Below are 19,540 nucleotides of genomic sequence, written 5' to 3' on the forward strand. Positions count from 1 at the left end.
AGAAGACAACTTCATCAGAGAATTGGTCAAATTGTGGACCACACATGAATTGGGCGGCCGCAAAGAATGAGCTAGAAGTTGAAGATCAGAGTGTGTGCAAAAAGACCAAGTCTAGAGCCTCTGAGAATTACGGACCACACAAGAATTGTGCGGCAGCAGAAAAATGCCTTATGGGTGCAGTTCTAAATCTGCAGACCGCGAAAGAAGTGCCTCGCGACCGCAATTCAAAATTGTGCGGCCGCAGAGCTCTAGTTCCTGTTAGATGAAGACATTTGTGGATCGCACATGGAATTGTACGGCCGCATAACCTCCCGAGGGACATTTTGTCAGATATTTCCAGTTTTGTATAAATAGACGTGCTTCACAAAATTAGGTCAAGTTTTGAATCTCTGAAGCATTGTAGTAGTTTCTCTTTGTTTTAGGAAACTTTATCTTATTTTGGAGATTTAACATTAGATTTCTCTATTTTAATCTTCTAATACGAGTTTTATTATCTTTTCTTCTTTGTTTTCTTCTTCACCCACTATGAGTAGCTAGATTTTTACTAGGGTTGTAACCCAATACAAGTGTGTAAATAACCTTATGAGTGATTAATTTTATGCTTGTTTATGATTGGATGTTTATTATTTAGCTTATTTCATGCTTTAATTAAAACATTGATTCAAGCTTATTTGAATTAGTCTCTTCTTGAGAAAGAGGGATCTAGTCTAGGTTAACTTAGCTAACAAGGAATTGGGTATTGAGAGATTGATTAACCCAATTAAAGGGTTCAACCTAAAGATAGTAACAAACCAACTTGAGCTCTTATCAACCTTTTTGGTAGATACCCATTTGGTCTTGAGAAAGCCAAATTGGACGAAACCACTCTCTGACCGAGAGGTATTGAGTGAGTAACATACTGTTGTGAGCTATAATACAACCATCAACAAAACGAGCATAAAATTCTTTATCCCATTAGACAAACACCTAGGTCATGGTCACAACCCTAGGCCTTTTATACATTTATACCCAAAACAATTATCTCTAGTTTTATATCTTCAAATTTGCAATAATTAGCTTAATTTTTTAAGAAGAAACAAAAACCTATTTGTAGAAGTGCAATCTAGATACTTCACTTACTCATTCTGAATATATACTACTAACTCCCATCTTAGCTCCCTGAGGATTTGATCCTAACTCTTTGTTGGGTTTTATTGTTGCAAACGACCATGTCATACCTCTTTAGAGGTGTGCAATTGGACGTGATCAGAGGTTCATGGGATCGGTTCTTGCCACTTTCAAAGTTTGCCTACAATAACAGCTATCAACCGAGCATTCTGATGGCTCCTTATAAGGTCTTATATAAGAGGTGGTGTCGTTCTCAAATTGGTTTGTTTGAGTCGGGGGAGGCTAGGTTTTTGGGCACTGATCTAGTTTGGAATACCTTTGAGAAGGTCAAGTTGATTTAGGATCGGCTGCATACAACACAGTCTAGACAAAAGAGTTATGCCAATCGAAAGGTTCGTGATGTATCATTCATGGTGGGAGAGAGAGTTTTGCTGCGGGTTTCACCCATGAAGGGTGTGATAAGGTTCGAGAAAAAGGGAAAGTTGATCCCAAGCTATATTAGTCCTTTTGAGATCCTTGAAAGAGTGGGGGAGGTGGCCTACAAGCTTGCATTTTCATCAAGCTTATCTGTAGTTCACCTGATGTTCCATGTTTCAATGCTCTAGAAGTGTTATCGTGATCCGTCCCATGTATTAGATTTTAGCTCAGTCTAATTTGACAAGAATTTGACTTATGTTGAGGAGCCAGTGGCCATCTTGGACAGGCAGGTCCGAAAGTTGAGGTCAAGGAACAATATTTTCAGTGAAGGTTCAATTTAGGGGTCAACCAATCGAGGAGGGGACTTGGGAGACTGAGTGATATGTCTTTATACTCGTTCGAGGACGAACATTTATTTTAAGAAGGGGAGATTGTAACGACCCAACAGGTCGTTTTCAATATTTTAGCCCCATTTCCATATTTATTGCCTCTTCTATGTTCAATTGTAGTTATACGACTTACCAGGGTGGTTGGTTTGGTTTTAAGTGAGTTTGGGAGTAAATTGGGACACTTAGTCCCAAGGTTGGAAGCTTAAGTTGAAAGAGTTGACCGGAAATTGGCTTTTGTGTAGACGAATCCGGAATGGAGTTTTGATGGTTTCGATAGCTTCTTATGGTGACTTTAGACTTAGGCATATGTCTGAATATTGATTTGGAGGTCTGTAGGTTGGTTTGAGATTTTTTGGCGAAAGTTGGAAAGTTGAAAGTTTGGAAGATTGATAGGCGAAGGTTGACTTTATTGATATCAGGTCTAGATTGTGATTATGAGAGTTGGTATAGGTTTGTTGTGCCATTTGGGACTTGCACGTAAAATTTGATCTCATTTAGAGTTGGTTTGATATGATTCGGCATTGTTTTAGAAGTTGAATGTTCAATGATTCAATAAGCTTGAACTAGGGTGCGATTCGTAGATTTGATATTGTTTGATGTGATTTGAGGCCTCAAGTAGGTTCGTTATATGTTTTGGGATTTGATGATATGTTTGGATGGGGTCACAGGGGCCCTAGGTGTGATTCGGGTTGAGTTCGGACTCATTTGGAGACTTGAAAAAGTTTGATGCCTTCTGGGTTCGGGCGCAATTACACCTGCGAGGGTATGGCTGTAGGTGACACACCGCAAAAGTGGCCCCTTGGCTGTAAATGCGAGATGGGACTGGGTGAGATGGGTTCTATGATGCGGAGGTCCTTGCGCAGGTGCGGAACCACAGATGTAGATTCCTTCCGCAGAAGCGGAGTCTTGTCTGTTGACTTAGGACCGCAGGTGCGGTCTCTTTCCTAGAAGAGGACGCACAAAAAGTGCCGTGTGTCCGCAGAAGCGGAAGTGCAGATGCGCTGGCTAGACTACAGAAGGGAAAATTTGCTGAGCCTTAATGATTCTGCATCTGTGATGGTATATCCACATATGCGGAGTCGCATAAGCGACCAAATGTCCGCAACAGTGGAAATCAATGGGCAGAAATAGGATTGAATCGATGATTTATTCCATTTTCCACATTTTGAGTTAGAGAACTCGATTTTGGGCGATTTCGGGGGAGAGATTTTATGATTAGATCGGGGTTTGTATTTTTTACTCGGATTTGCTTATTATTCATGATTCCATTATTGTTTTTATCATTTAATTAGTGTTTTTTAGTTGGAGAAATTGGGGAAGTTTGTGAAAACTTTCCAAAACTATAAATTGAGTATTGGAAGGTCGATTTGAGGCCGAAATTGGATAATTTTAGTATGGTTGGACTCATATTGGAATATGTGTCAGATTTTATAAATTTGGTCGGGCTCCGAGGTGAAAGCCTAAGGTTGACACTTTAAGTTGACTTTTTGATTTTCTTTAAGGATTGTAACTTTATTATCCGGAATCGTTTTATATGGTTTGTATTTATGGAATTACGTTATTTTGGCTAGATTCGAGCTGTCCGAAGTTGGATTTCTGCTGAAAAAGCTTACTTGTGGGTTAATTTAGCTTGTTTGAGGAAAATATCTTTCCTAACTTTGTGTAGGGGAACTACCCCTTAGGACTTGGATTGATTTGTGTTATTTGGGTTATGTGAAAGACTTGTACATGAGGTGACGTGTACGTACATGGGCTTATATGTGGTATTTTGACCGGTAGACTTTTACACTCTTTCATGCATTTAATTAGAAATTGAAATATGATGTTAGATCTTCCATTGTTAAATTGCTCTTACATGCTTTATTTGATGTTGTTATCATATGCTCTTATATGCCTTAATTGCCTTTGTTATCCCTCTTATTGTTATGTTACCTCCTTTATTGTCAGGTTATTATTGTTTGAAGTTGTCATTACTGAGATATCTTTCCTTGTTGAGTAATTCTCACTCATTTTGTTATTATTGAGATTCTTTTTCATATTGTGGTTGAGTCGTGGGCTAAATATTGTGGTAACTTTGATATTGTTGAGTTTGGCAAGTTGTGGTATATGGGCACTTGTGGTGCGTGTTACTATTGTGTTGTGATATTGATGCGCATACGGAGGTGTAAGGATAGGGGTTAATGTGCATGCGGCGGCATAAGGTGGGAATTTATGCGCGTGATTCTAGTTAGAGAATAACTTGAAGCCACACGCATCATACGGGGGATAAAGTGTGTGATAGCTATTTCGAAAAAATATTTTCAAAATTATCTTAATGTAAGGCTTGCATTGCAGTATAAAGAAAGTTGTGATTTTGAATTGTAAAATGTGGATACAAGGTGGTATCTCAGTTGTGATTCTTGTTGTACGTTTTTATATTAAAGAGGCTTGTTGGCTGAACAGTTTTGTTATCTCTCTACTTGCCTTGTATTTGTTTGTACTGTTTTCTTGATGTTATTATTATGTGTTCACTCAAGGATGCCTTTATTGTTTTCAATTCCATTGTTAACTTACATTATTGGATTGTGTTATAGTCATTTATTTCCTCGTCTTCCATTACTTGCCTATACTATATCTTGTTCAGTTTTTCTTATCCCAGTAAGTGCCTTGACCCGACCTCGTCACTAGTCTACCGAGGTTAGTCTTGATACTTACTAGGTACTATTGCGGTGTACTCATACTATACTTCTACATATTTTTGTGCACATCTAGGTACTTCAGCTGAGGCTAGGCATTAGTTATTTGGCCATACCTTTCGGAGACTTCAAGGTATACCTGTTTGGCGCTCGCAGGCCTCGGAATCACCTTCTATCCTTACTTTTGCTACTGTTTACTATTTACTTAGACAATGTTGTACTAGGGATTTTAAGTATATTTCTGTAGAGCTTATGACTCAGTTCCACCGGTTTTGAAAATTTTGTTATAGATATTCTATTTTGGAGTTATTATGAGTTTTATCGAATTATCTTATTATCTTAGTGAATATTAGGCTTACCTAGTCTTAGAGACTAAGTGCCATCACGACATCCTAAGATGGAAAATTGGGGTCCTGATAATACCAAGTTGTTTGTTTTATTAAATGGGGCTTTTCATTAGTCCGGAACAATGAATTTAACAATACGATACAATCAATTTTATAATAACAATCAAAACAAATATTGTATCTGGGATAACAATACAATACAATACGATGGGTAACAACCATCCAAACAATATGTTAGCAATTTTCTTTCCTATTGCACAATTGTTGTTCAAATTGAAATTGTTAATTAATAAATTTTGAAGGTTTTGATTCTCCATCATTGATAGTCATTAAAAAGCTTTGAGACTTTGAATTCGAATTAAGGTTTGAGCTTTCTAAAAAATTTTTTTTTGGATTGAGAGTTATTTTCAAACGATTAAGAATATCTTTTGGAGTTTATATATCAATTTTAAGGGTAATTGGTAAAGATTAGAATTGATTTAGGCTGAATGTTTAGATTGATACTCAAAAAGGATGAAGAATACATGACGTACAAAATGCATACAAATGGCATACTACAATTGAAGTTGTATTTTTAAGATTATATTAAAGTTGAAAATAAGGTGTATGAAAGTCGTAAGTAAGTTGTAAATAAGTTGGAAATAATTTTAACTAAGTTGTACGAATGTTGTATGAAAGTTGTAAATAAATAATATGATACATAATTAGTTGTATAAAATTTATTTATAAGTTAGGTATCGTAGATGTACTAAATTTGTATCTGTTTACCCATAAAGTGATAAAGTTGAATTTGTAACGTGGTTTATAGACAAGAGAATTGATTTGATCCCAAAATGATAAATAAATTAAATAAAATGCAAGACTTAACGTTGAAATCAAGATAATACAGTAGATAGCTTAGTTTCGGGAGCAGAACTTTCGAGGGCAATTATAAGAATATCAATAGACGAGAAATAAAGTATTTTTAAGCTTAGAATAATGTGTAGCATAAATTTGTCAGAAAATTCATGTCCTTACAATGGCTGTTGAAATCATTATTTATAGTTGCACCTACGGAACAAGGTCCTAGGATCAAGCTCCTCTTAAATAACAATTATAGGGGCCATTGAAGAATGTGTAACGACAGGCTATAAATGCCAAAGATCTCTATAATGGACTGTGTATTTAATACTGCAGAATATTCGTCATTGAATGCAATCGGGTAGAAGGCATTCGTTTTTCTTCTTTAGCAATATTCCCTTCGGGGGCTTCCCGGTGCCAACCGAAGCTGTTGCCCTCGGTCTTAGTTTTTGCCTGTCTCACTTTCCATCTATCTCTGATTCCATGTGTCTCTATTTTACGAGTATTTAATACAAATCAATTTTACCCTATACAGATAGTCCCCCTATGAGCACGTGATTTTTGCCCCACATGAATTACTCCTACAGAATTCCAAAGAATGGGATTTTTCTTTTAATTGTTTGTTATTTTAAGAATTATTGTAGAATTTTCCTAATTATTTGCATCTTTGTTTGTGCATGTTTAATTTTATTTAATTCATAAAAAATAAAAATAAAATACATTGCATTTAGGATTTAATTTTACCTTTTAGATTAATTAGTAAATTAGTTGTTTTACAAAAATAGAAAAAATCACAAAAAATAACTCATCTGGTCGAGGCCAGTCCTTGACTGCCTCTATCTTCTTCGGGTCTACCTGAATACCTGCTGCTGATAAGACATGACCCAGGAATGCAACCGAACTCAACCAAAACTCGCACTTCGAGAACTTAGCATACAACTGACTATCCTTCATGGTCTGAAGAACCGCTCTGAGGTGCTGCTCATGCTCCTCCTGACTGTGGGAGTATATAAGAATATCGTCAATGAAGACTATCACGAACAAGTCCAAATAAGGTCTGAACACTTGGTTCATCAACTCCATGAACGTTGCTGGGGCATTAGTCAATCCAAATGACATGACCAAAAACTCATAGTGCCCATACCGAGTGCGAAATGCTGTCTTAGGGACATCAAACGCCCTAATCCTCAGCTGGTGATAACCAGATCTCAAATCTATCTTCGAGAACACCCTCGCACCCTGAAGCTGGTCGAATAAATCATCAATCCTCGGCAGTGGATACTTTTTCTTAATTGTAACCTTGTTCAATTGCCGGTAATCGATGCACATTCTCATCGAACCATCCTTTTTCTTAACAAACAACACCGGCGCACCCCAAGGCGACACACTAGGTCTAATGAAACCTTTCTCAAGTAAATCCTGCAGCTGTTCCTTTAACTCTTTCAACTCCGGCGGGGCCATACGATATGGCGGGATAGAAATGGGCTGAGTGCCCGTGGCCAAATCAATACAAAAGTCGATATCCCTGTCGGGCGGCATACCCGGCAGGTCTGAAGGGAAAACCTCAGGAAACTCCCGAACAACGGGCACAGAATCAATAGAAGGGACCTCTGCGCTAGAATCGCGAACATACGCCAAGTAGGCCAAACATCCCTTCTCGACCATAGGCTGAGCCTTCACATACGAGATAACACTGCGGGTACAATGACCAGAAGTCCCGCTCCACTCTAACCGGGGTAAATCCGGTAAGGCTAAGGTCACGGTCTTGGCATGGCAATCCAAGATAGCATGGTACGGGGATAACCAATCCATCCCCAATATAACATCGAAGCCGACCATGTCCAAAAGCAACAAATCAACATGGGTCTCAAGACCCCCAAACACTACGATACAAGAACGATGAACTTGGTCGACCACAATAGAATCACCCACCGGTGTTGACACATAAACAGGAATACTCAACGAGTCACTAGGCATAACCAAATAGGGTGCAAAATAGGACGACACATATGAATACATAGATCCGGGATCAAATAGCACAGAAGCATCCCTATCACAGACCAAAATAGTACCTGTAATCATATCATCTGATGACTCAGCCTCTGGCCTGGCTGGCAAAGCATAACAACGGGGTTGGGGCCCACCTCCTTGAATCATATCCCTGGGACAATCTGCTGTTGGCTGACCCCTACCTCTAGCGGTCTGAGCTCCACCTCTAAGACCTCTACCTCCACCTCTATGTCCCCTACCCCCGCCTCTAACTGGCTGGGCAGGCTGTGGGGCAACTGGTGCCTGAATTATCGGGCGAGGACCCTGCTGCTGCGAGCTGCTGGAAGCTCGAGGGCAATATCTAGCAATGTGACTCACATCGCCGCAAGTATAACAAGCCCTCGGCTGCTGAGAATAACGAAGTGGTGGTGCACTGATAGGTGCTGATAGTGAACTGAAGAGCTGCTGGTCAGAATACTGCGGCTGAGAACCACGACCACCTGGTATACCATGAGAAGCCTGGAGAGCTGAATGAAAGGGCCTCGAAGGATGGCATCTACCATAAGAATCCCTACCTCCAGACGAGGTACCACGGAATCTACCAGAATGACGAGGCCTCTTATTAGACCCATGACCACCTCCCTAAGCAAGTGCCATCTCTATCCGGCGGGCACCATCTGCCGCCTTCTGAAATGAAATCTCACTACCAGCACTTATGGCCATCTGAACACGGATTAGCTGGGCCAACCCATCAATAAACCTCCGCACCCTCTCTCTATCGGTGGGGAGTATCACAATGGCATGACGAGCAAGATCAATGAACTGGGTCTCATACTGGGTGACCGTTATAGGACCCTACTGCAGACGCTCAAACTGTCTGCGAAGAGCATCTCGCTGAGTAACTGGAAGAAACTTCCCCAGAAATAACTCTGAAAACTGATCCCAAGTCAATGATGGCGACCCTCCTGGCCTGGCTAAGAAGAAATCCCTCCACCAAGTCTTGGCAAATCCTGCCAGGCGAAAAGTGGCGAAGTCGACCCCATTGGTCTCTACAATGCCCATAGTTCGTAGAACCTCATGACAGCTGAATATGAAATCTAGAGCATCCTCTGAGTTGGTGCCACTATATGTGGTTGTGAAGAGCTTGGTGAAACGATCAAGCCTCCACAAAGCAACCGCGGACATAGCCGCACCATCGCTGGACTGAGCCGCAATACCTGGCTGGGCTGCCACAGCTGGCTAAACTGCTGGAACCTGAGCCTGAGGAGCTACCGGCTGTGGAGTACGAGTATCGGGAGTCTGAACTCCTCCCCCAGCCTGAGGTGTGGCTGGAGCTACGGGAAACAAACCCGCTCTAGAAATGCCCTCCATAAAGCCTACCAGTCGGACCAAGGCGTCCTGAAGCACTAGAGTGTCTATAAAACCCTCTGGAACCTGAGTTTGGCCCACCGGAGCTGTTGGAGCTGGAACCCCTTCGTCGTAGTCAACATGAGGCTCCACCTCTGGGACTGCCGCTCGGGGATGAGCTCTGCCCCGGCCTCGGCCTCTTGCACGGCCTCGGTCTCGCCCCCTGCCCCTGATAGGAGCTGCTGCTGGGGGCTCGGGCTGTTGCACGGTAGAAGAGGAAGCACGTGTCCTCTCCATCTGCGAAAGAACAGAGTGAAAAAACAATCAGTACTTGAGAAACCGAATCGCACGACAAGAATGAACAAGGTGAAGTTCTCCTAACTCAGTAGTCTCTGCGGGATAAGTACAGACGTCTCCGTACCGATCCCTTAGACTCTACCGAGCTGTCCGTGGGTTGTGAGATCTAAGTAACCTAGTGCTCTAATACCAACTTGTCACGACCCGGATTTCCCACCATCGGGTGTCGTGATGGCACCTACAATCGGAGCTAGGCAAGCCAAATATTTAAAACACCTTTCCTTCTTTCTTTCAAACAATAAAATAAACGAGATAAAATTTAAGCGGAAGACTTTAAATCTAAAGCAACTGAAAACCAAAAGTGCGGAAGTTTAATACACATCACTACCCAAGGTCTGGTGTCACTAGATCACGGACTACTACAAAATACTACAAACAATGTCTGAAAGGGAATACATCATGTTTGTCTGATACAAGATGAACAAACGAAAACATGGAAAGGGGCTTCGGCCTGCGAACGCCAGCTAGGCTACCTCGAGAGTCCCTGGACTGAAGATAGCTCTCAGAAGTCCTACTGCTGTGGTCCGTAAGCTGTTCCCTGATTTGTGCACAAAAATGCACAGAGTGTAGCATCAGCACAACCGACCCCATGTGCTGGTAAGTGCCTGGCCTAACCCCGACGAAGTAGTGACGAGGCTAGACAGGACCTACCATAATTAACTTGTACATATATATATACAAGCACAAGAAGACAGTAACAAGATAATACAAAGTAAAGCTAGGAGGGGACATGCCATCGGGGAGTAATAGATAAAAATGAAATATCGGAAATAAAAAGAAGAAATTCCGATTCCCATGATATATATATATATATAGTGGACGGCGTGCCACGCGATCCCATAATATCATAAGTAAGTGGATGGAGTGCCACACGATCCCAATTTTCATATATAAGTGGACGGCGTGCCACACGATCCCATAATATCATTTATAAGTGGACGGTGTGCCACACAATCCCAATATCATATATAAGTGGACGGCATGCCACACGATCCCATAATATCATATATAAGTGGATGGCGTGCCACACGATCCCATAATATCATATATAAGTGGACGGTGTGCCACACGATCCCATAATATAATATATAAGTGGACGGCGTGCCACACGATCCCATAATATAACTCGAACCATCTGATTTTTTAAGGAGAGTCCCATTAGGGGAAATCAACAACATATCACTCTAACCCGGCAAGGGTACAACTAACAGCCCAAAATATCCCGGCAAGGGAGAGTATATATATCGGTCTACACATCCCGGCAAGGGAGTAATCACAACACATTCTCTTTTTAAATCCCTTATTCCTCAACTAACAACATTCATGTTCGAGCTAACGCTCCAAAAGTACACCAATCACAATTTTACCTCAACCGTTTACATTATACGAAACTCATCGAATAAACAAGGAGATTGTGTCACGTTATTCGAATTAAAAGCAATTAAGACTCACGGTCATGCTAGACTCTGGTGCATAGATAACCGTCACCATGCCTATACATCGTACTCCACATTAGCAAGTAGCAAATAACATCCTAATCCTATTCCCTCAAGCCAAAGTTAGAACAAACACTTACCTCGAATGCTCCAAACTCAACTCACGCTTCTAGTATAGCTTTACCTCTTGATTCCACAACCAATCCGCTCGAATCTAGTCATAAGTTACTTAATCACATTAATAATTACTAATTGAATCACTCCCCATGCATGAAAAATAAATTTTACAAGGTTTTTCCCAAAATGGTCAAAAACACCCCCGAACCCACGTGGTCGAAACTCGAGGTTCAGACCAAAACTCGGTTACCCATTCTCCCACGAATCCAAATATATGCTTTGTTTTGAAATCAGACCCCAAATTGAGGTCCAACTCCTCAATTTGTTGAAAACCTAGGTTCTACCCAAAACACCTAATTTCCCCCATGAAAATCTTTGTTTTGAAGTTAAAATCATGTTAAAAGATGTTAAGAAGTGAAGAAAATGAGTTAGAAATCACTTACCAATCGTTTTGAAGAAGAAAAGTTGTTTGGAAAATCGCCTCTTAGGTTTTGGGTTTTTGAAAAGTGGAAAAAATGACTGAAAATCCCGAATTTATACATTTTGCTGTGGGCTGGCGCAGACCGCACTTAAATGGACGAGGCCGCGCCGAGGGAAGGGAGAAGTGGGCTCTCTCTGAACCTACCCAGCGCAGACCGCACTGATTTGGTGCGCGGGGTGCGCTGGTCGACCCTCTGAACCCCACCACGCGGACCGCACAAAAAAGCACCGCGGCCTCCAGGCTGCCAGCGCGGACCGCGTGGAAATGGTCGCGGTCGCGCTGGGCCTGCAACATCTGAACCTGTATATTTTTCTAAGTCTAAGACCTCCCGGGCCCTACTCAAAACTCACCCGAGCCCTTGGGGCTCCAAACCAAACATTCATATGATCTCGAAAACACCTTACTGACTTACTCGTGCGATCAAATCGCCAAAATAACATCATATACATAGGATCAAGCCTCAAAATACATGATTTTCTTTCAACTTTCATAAAAACTCAAATTCCCCATTTTAAGTCCGAAACACGTCATATGACGTCCGTTTTTAGCCAAACTTTACAGATAGAGCTTAAAACATATTTAAGACTTGTGCCGAGCGTCGGAACCAAAATACGAGCCCAATACCACATTTTTCTGATCAATTTTCTTTTTCATTTTCCTTAATTAATTTAAGAAAACAATTTCACACAAAAATTCATTTCTCGGGTTTGGGACCTCAGAATTTGATTCTGGGTACACGCCCAAGTCCCATATTTTTCTACGGACCCTCCAGGACCGTCGAATCACAGGTCCGAGTCTGTTTTACCCAAAATGTTTACGGAAGTCAATATTATGCATATTAATATAAAAATTCATCAAATTTTTCACAAAATTTGCATATTCTAACATAAAAACTTTCCGGCTATGCGCTCGAACTGTGCACGCAAATCGAGGCAACTAAAAGCGAGGTTCTCAAGGCCTCGGAAGCACGGAACTAGGAAGAATTACGGTGATGACCCTTTGGGTCGTCACAGGACCTCACAAAATGGTGTGCGGCCGTGGTATATGCTGTGCGGACCACACAAAATGGTGTGCGACTGCGGTGAAGAACATTCCGCTGGTCCTACTTCGGAAGCTCATATCTTTTGATCTACATGGAATTTTGAGATAATTCAAAAAAATGAATGTTGTATCCTTTCGTGTGTAGTTTCCACAAAGGTAAAGATATCGAAATTTGGACATCTGTAGAAAAAGTTATGGCCAAAATACTAAGGAGTGTCACTGCAGAGGAAGGCCTGTGCGGCCGCGGTCGATTTGGTGCGGCCCGCGGAGGCTGAAATCTGAGGGGTACTTTATAAATACGAGGTTTTGGGTTTTATTTAATATTTTGACCTAGAGAGCTCGATGTTGGCGATTTTTCGGAGGTTTTACAAGAAATTCATCGGGGTAAGTGATTCTAACTCAGATTTGGCTAGAATGCATGAATCTATCACTGAATTCATCATTTAATTCGTGATTTGGGATGGAATTTGGGAAAGAAAATTGTGGAACCTTTCAAAAATGTAAAATGATGATTTGAAGGATCAAATGGTATCGTAATTGTATAATTTTGGTATGGTTAGACTCGTGAGGGTATGAGGATTCTGGAAATGTAAATTTTACCCGATTCTGAGACATGGGCCCAGGGCTCGGGTTTTGCTAATTTTGAGATTTTTGATATTTTTCGAATGTTTTTGCTTGGGCTTTGTTCCCTTAGCATATTGTGACGTATTCGTTCTGATTTTGGATAGATTCGACGTGCGTGGAGGACAATTCGAGGGGCAAAGGCATCGCGAGCTAGAGAATTAGCCGGTTCGAGGTGAGTAATGGTTGTAAATGATGTCCTGAGGATTTGAAACCCCGGATTGCGCATCGTAGTGCTATATTGAGGGAAGATATGCGTTGGATGATGAGCGTAGGGTATTTTACTACTGGGGATTGTGACTTGGTCCGTCCCGATTGATTATTTTACTGCGTATTTGACTGAAATTCATTTGTTATCATCATGATTTGGGCTTATTGCCATATTTGAGCTTCGTGCCAACTATTTGAACCCTTCGGGGATTTTTTATCACTATTTCCTCACTGCTTAACTTATTATTTGAACTCAGTCCTATTGATATCTACTGTTTTACAAACTCAGCCACTTTTACTCAGATTTGAAACTTAAATGATATTTCTACATTATGTTTTGGGCTGAGAACTACTATTTTACTAATGCCCAAGGGGCTTGTGATGATTTTTGGACTGAGTGAGGCCGAGGGACATATGTGAGGAAATGCTGAGTAATATGAGGTCGAGGGCCTGAGATACTTTATATGCCACGAGGTGGCTTGAGTGATGTGAGGTCGAGTGCCGACTGATGATGCCACGAGGTGGCTTGATATAGTGCTTGGCCGTAAGGGGGCCCTCCGGATTCTGCACACCCACAGTGAGTGCAGGTACCCATTATGATCTGAGAGCGAGCCCGAGGGGCTGATACTATTCTGAGTGATTGATACTGAGCTAGAGGGGCTGATACTGTACTGAGAGTGAGCCCGAGGGGCTGATACTATTCTATGCGGCTGACACTGTGCTCGAGGGGCGAATTTCTACTTGTTATTTTACCTGTTAAATTACCTGTTTTACTTGTTTTAAAAAGGAATATAATTTGATTTCTTCACTGATTTACTGCTTTAAGTGATTTTACTGCTTGATATGGAATTGCTTTGTGCCTTTACGTGTTTTCATACTTTCAGCCATTATTTATAATTATTACTCAATGAGTCGGAGTACTCACATTACTCCCTGCACCATGTGTGCAGATTCAGGCATCGCAAAGTCCGCTCCTGAGTGTTGATTCTCCCAGTTCAGCCAGTGATTCGGAGACTACGAGGTAGCTGTTGGCGTTCACAGCCTCGTGCCTCCCTTATCTTATCATTTTCATGTTTTTAGAACTTTTGTATCGGAATTAGTGTTCAATAGACTTGTATCCGGATTTCTTAGTTGCTCATGACTTGTGACACCCCGGTTTGGGCTGCATCGGGATGGTTTCTGCTGTTATCATCGCTTAATTCCGCAATTTATGGATAATATTATCACGACCCAATTTTCTAACCCAGTCGTTATGGCGCCTCTCGTGAAGACAAGGCCAACCAACTAACCCAAATCGTATCTTTAACAATTATTAAACATAAATGAATAAATAAATACAGCTTAACGACAATAATAACCAGTGTTTAAATCCCAACATAACCCGACCGGGGTGTCACAAGTCACGAGCATCTAAAGAAATCCTGAACACAACTACAGGGCCAATAATATACAAAATTAAATTCTGAAATTCTAAAGACAATGTCCGGTGCCGCAAACGCTGGTGGTAACCTTGCTCAGCTACAATAGTAATACCTTCAATGAGCTAATATCCCGCTACCAGGTGATCAATATCTGCAGCTGCACGCGAGGTGCAGGGAGTAAAGTGAGTACTCCGACTCAGTGAGTAATAAAAGTAACTACAGTCCGAAGATAAGAAAATCCAGTAAATACACAAAGTAAGCTAAAATCCAAATATACAGCAACATATGGAACTGAGCAGCTAAACAACAGTATAAATACAAATACATGAATGCAATGCAATGCATATGATGGTACATTCCAGTACCCACTGCGGCGTGCAGCCCGAGCCATCCATATTTATTTATCGTCGACGGCGCTCACTGGGGGTGTGTACAGACTCCGGAGGGGCTCCTACAGCCCAAGCACAATATCTTGGTCAATCATTGTTACCTGACCGGTCAGCCCATTGTTACCTGACCAATTTACATCCTACAGTGCCATTGTTACCACTGTTTCAAGTATATCATACAGTGTCATTGTTACCATTGTTTCAAGTAACTTTATAATCAGTCCAAACAATAATATAATAAGCCCCTTGGTCATTTACAAAATAGAAGTTTCCAGCCCGAAAAACATTTAAAATGTTATTTGAGTTTTCAACACTTAGAATTACGGCTAAGTTTACAAAACAGTAATTAAAACCTTGGACTGAAATTAAATGATATTAATCCCCGAAGGATTCTACAAGTCGGCACAAGGCCCCCAAACGTGGCATTAAGCCCAAATATCATCAATACATGTGTGTATCAGTCGCCAACATAATATAAGTATCAATACAATGTGCGAATCAGTCGCCAATATACTATAATTATCACTCGGGATGGACCAAGTCACAATCCCCAATCATATACGACCCTGCACCTGCCATGGGATGCGTGTCACGCCTCAATATAGTGTTACAATGTGAAAGTCCGGGGTTTCAAACCCTCAGAACAACAGTTGCATCAATTACTCACCTCTAGCCGTCAAAATACTACTCCGCGATGCCCTTTTCTTTCGTATCGACCTCCTCGCGCATCGAATCTAGCCAAAATCACAACGAATACATCACAATAGGCTAAGGGAATATAACCAAATCGAAAAGACTAGAAAAATATCAAAAATCGCGAAAATTGCAAAACCCGAGCCCCGGGCCCACGTCTCGAAAAATCATAAAATTAACATCATCCGATTCCTTATCTCGCCACGAGTCTAACCATACAAAATTTATCCAATTCCCATATCATTTCGACCCTTAAATCTGTGATTCTATCCAAGAGGGTTTTATACCCTTTTCCAACAAAATTCGCGAATTAAATGCCAAAACTAGTAATAGATTCGAGTAATCTAACAAAAATTAAGTTAAGAACACTTACCCCGATGTTTTCCTTGAAAATCTCTCGAAAAATCGCCTCACCCGAGCTCTAAATCGTCAAAATGGAAAAATCTCCCGAACTTAACATTCTGCCCGACACTGTTCACGGGTTACTATTCACGGGTCACTGTTCACGGGGTCACTGTTCACTTTTCACCCTCGCGCGGTTACTGTTCACACGCGGATACAGTTCACTGCTGCAGAAAATACAGCAGCTTTTAAGAAATTTGCAGCACAGCCATTTTTCACTAAAATGACTCTAACTCCATCATACGAACTCAGAATTAGACGATTTTTGTTTCTATGAGTCACAAATAATAATACGAACACAACCCTTAATCGAAACTCAATTCGGAGCTCGTTTGACCAGTTCAATACCCATTTCGCTCGTTAAACAATTAACTCACATTTCACGTCAAAAACCCAATCGCGACTTGATGAAATTAAACCAAAATTTTCAGATCAGTCCTATAATTCATGATTTAAATTCTAGAAGTCTCGAAATCAAATTTGGATCTCTAGAACTAAAAATGAACCTTTAGATCATTATATTTATGCTCAAAACGACAAAAATCTTCCAAAAACTCTTCCAAAACTTATCCGAGCCTCATGGGACCCCGACCAAAAATGCCAACATAATTCATAACATCATTAAAACCTTCTCAAATCATCAAAACACCACAAACAATATCAAATTACCCTCAACTCATCGAATTCAAGCCTAAGTTTCCAAAAACATTCGAAAATACACTGTCGATCAAAAACCCGACCAAACGATATTCGAATAACCTGAAATTTTGCACAAACATCACAAATGATATAACAAAGCTACATCAATTCTCAGAATTCAATTCCGACTCCGGGATCAAAATCTCACCTATCAACCGGAATTCGCCAAAATACTAACTTCGCCAATTCAAGCATAATTCTACACCGGACCTCCAAAATTACTTCCAATCACACTCCTAAGTCACAAATCATCCCCCGAAGCTAACCGAATCATCAGAATTCAAATCTGAGCCCTCTAACACATAAGTCAATGTTCGGTTGACTTTTCCAACTTAAACCTCCTTAAAAGAGACTAAGTGTCTCAAACCTTACCAAAACTAGTCCGAATGACTTCAAATTTTGCACACAAGTCACATTCGACATTACGGACTTGCACCAACTTTTAGAATCGCATTCCGACCCCGATATCAAAATTTTCACTTCCGGTCGAATTTTCTCAAAAACCTTCAAATTTCTATATTTAGCCAAATGACTTCAAAATGACCTCCGGACATCCGAATTCACTTCCGATCGTGCTCCCAACTCCAGAATTATCATACGGAGCTATTCCCAGACTTGGAATCCCAAACGAACACCTATAACACTGAAATGCCTTCCAACCCAAATTTATGCAATTCTTCTAAAATACTAACTTCCACAATATACGCCGAAATGCTCACAGGTTATCCAAAATCAAATTCGGACATACGCCCAAGTCCGCAATCATCATACAGGCATGCTGGAACTTTCAGATCCCAATTCCGAGGTCGTTTACTCAAGATTCCAATCTTAGCCATTTTTTTCAACTTAGGTTGCCGAAATGAAAAGTTTCTTTCCAGTTTGACTCCGAATTTCTTGAAATTCAACTCTGACCATCCGTACAAGTCAATATACCTAAAATGAAGTTGTTCATGACTTTCAACTGCTGAACGACGCGCTAGAGCTCAAAACGACCGGTCGGGTCGCTACAAATATATTATGCTTTGTTACCGTTTATGATAATTAATTGTTTAAAAGAGGTGTTCCATTTTGGTCTGGTTGGCCTTGTCTTCACGAGGGGCGCCATCACAACCGGGTTCGGGGAATTGGGTCGTGACACCTACACATATCAGTAAATTATTTCCATAATTCATTTCTTCATATCCTTTAGTTTGTATTCCTATTTTAATATTTTTTTCCAAATTCTGCTAGATTTATCATGAAATTTGGGCTAATGTAAAATATTCCTCCATTGTTTGTCATGTCTATTTCTATTAAACCTATTATACGTTTCTTTTGATCTGACCATCTATGATCATATACTGCTACTAGTACTTTAGTTCCTAAATTCTTTCGAGTTAGTCCTTTTAATCCGATTACTATTAATCCCATATGCATTAAATTCATTTTATAATTTTTTATTTGTCGTACTTATTCTGGGTTAATTAAATTTAATGTTGCAACTTTATTTCCTATGGCTAGTAATTGCTCTTCTCTATAATGTCTATATAATTGAGAGTTATTTGAAAAATATCCTGTATAATATAATATTCTCAAGTTGCATAACCTTAGTTGATTTTGTTGAAAAATTTGTATATCTTTGTCTATATCTATTATTTCGTCTAATTTCTGATTTTCTTCTTGTCTTTTTCTAATAAAAATTCTAGCTAACATATTATTACCTATTCTATTATCTGAAAAACTTATTCATGATCTTTCTTCATTTGTTGTTCTTGACCCACCTGGAAAAGGGTCCATTTTTGTAGTTTTCTTATTTTAATTTTATCTTTTTGTGGTGTTATTTCAACTCTTTTTAATTGTTCCGTCTACTTTTGGGATTCAGTCTTTATCTCCTTTTCTTTAATAATTTTATCAAGCTTTCTATTAATTTCTAAAAGTAATACTATTAAAGTATTATTCTGTTTTATTATTGTTTGATCTGCTTTCCCTTGAGGAGTATAACTAGTCAGTCCCTCTGGATTGGGTTGAATTCTTTCTGTGAATTTTAATGCTTCCTCATATACTGAATCTAGTTCTAGTTGTAAATCACTCATGAAAGAGTGATTCCTTTTATTGTGTCTATCTTTTCTTTTAAGGTACTTATTTTACTTTTTAATACTTCTACTTGATGTGTTATTTTTTCTACTAATGTAGTTGTTTGTATGTCTAATTCTTTAGGTTTTTCTGTAATAGTTTTAATTAATTTTTCTATTTCGTTTTTCGTCGGTATTTTTTTCTAGATTAAACTTGTTGTTCAGAAATTGTATTTTTCTGTCTATTTCTAGTTCTTGTGATTTTAAGAAATCCAAATTGTGTTCTAATTTTTCTAGAGTCTTTCTTTGTTTAGTTTGTAATGCTTCCACTAGTTCTAGTGTTCTTATTATGTTTTTATTATGTTCTTGGGTTTCTTCCCCAAAGTTGATTATTAAATCTACTAAAGTATTGTATTGTTTATCTTCGGTATATAATATATGTTCTCCACTACTAAAATTGCACTTTATTACCGTATTATCTTTTAATATTCTATACTTCTTTTCTGGGTAT

Source organism: Nicotiana tabacum, chromosome 5, assembly GCF_000715075.1.
Source record: "Nicotiana tabacum cultivar K326 chromosome 5, ASM71507v2, whole genome shotgun sequence".
NCBI classification, from domain to species: Eukaryota; Viridiplantae; Streptophyta; class Magnoliopsida; order Solanales; family Solanaceae; genus Nicotiana; species Nicotiana tabacum.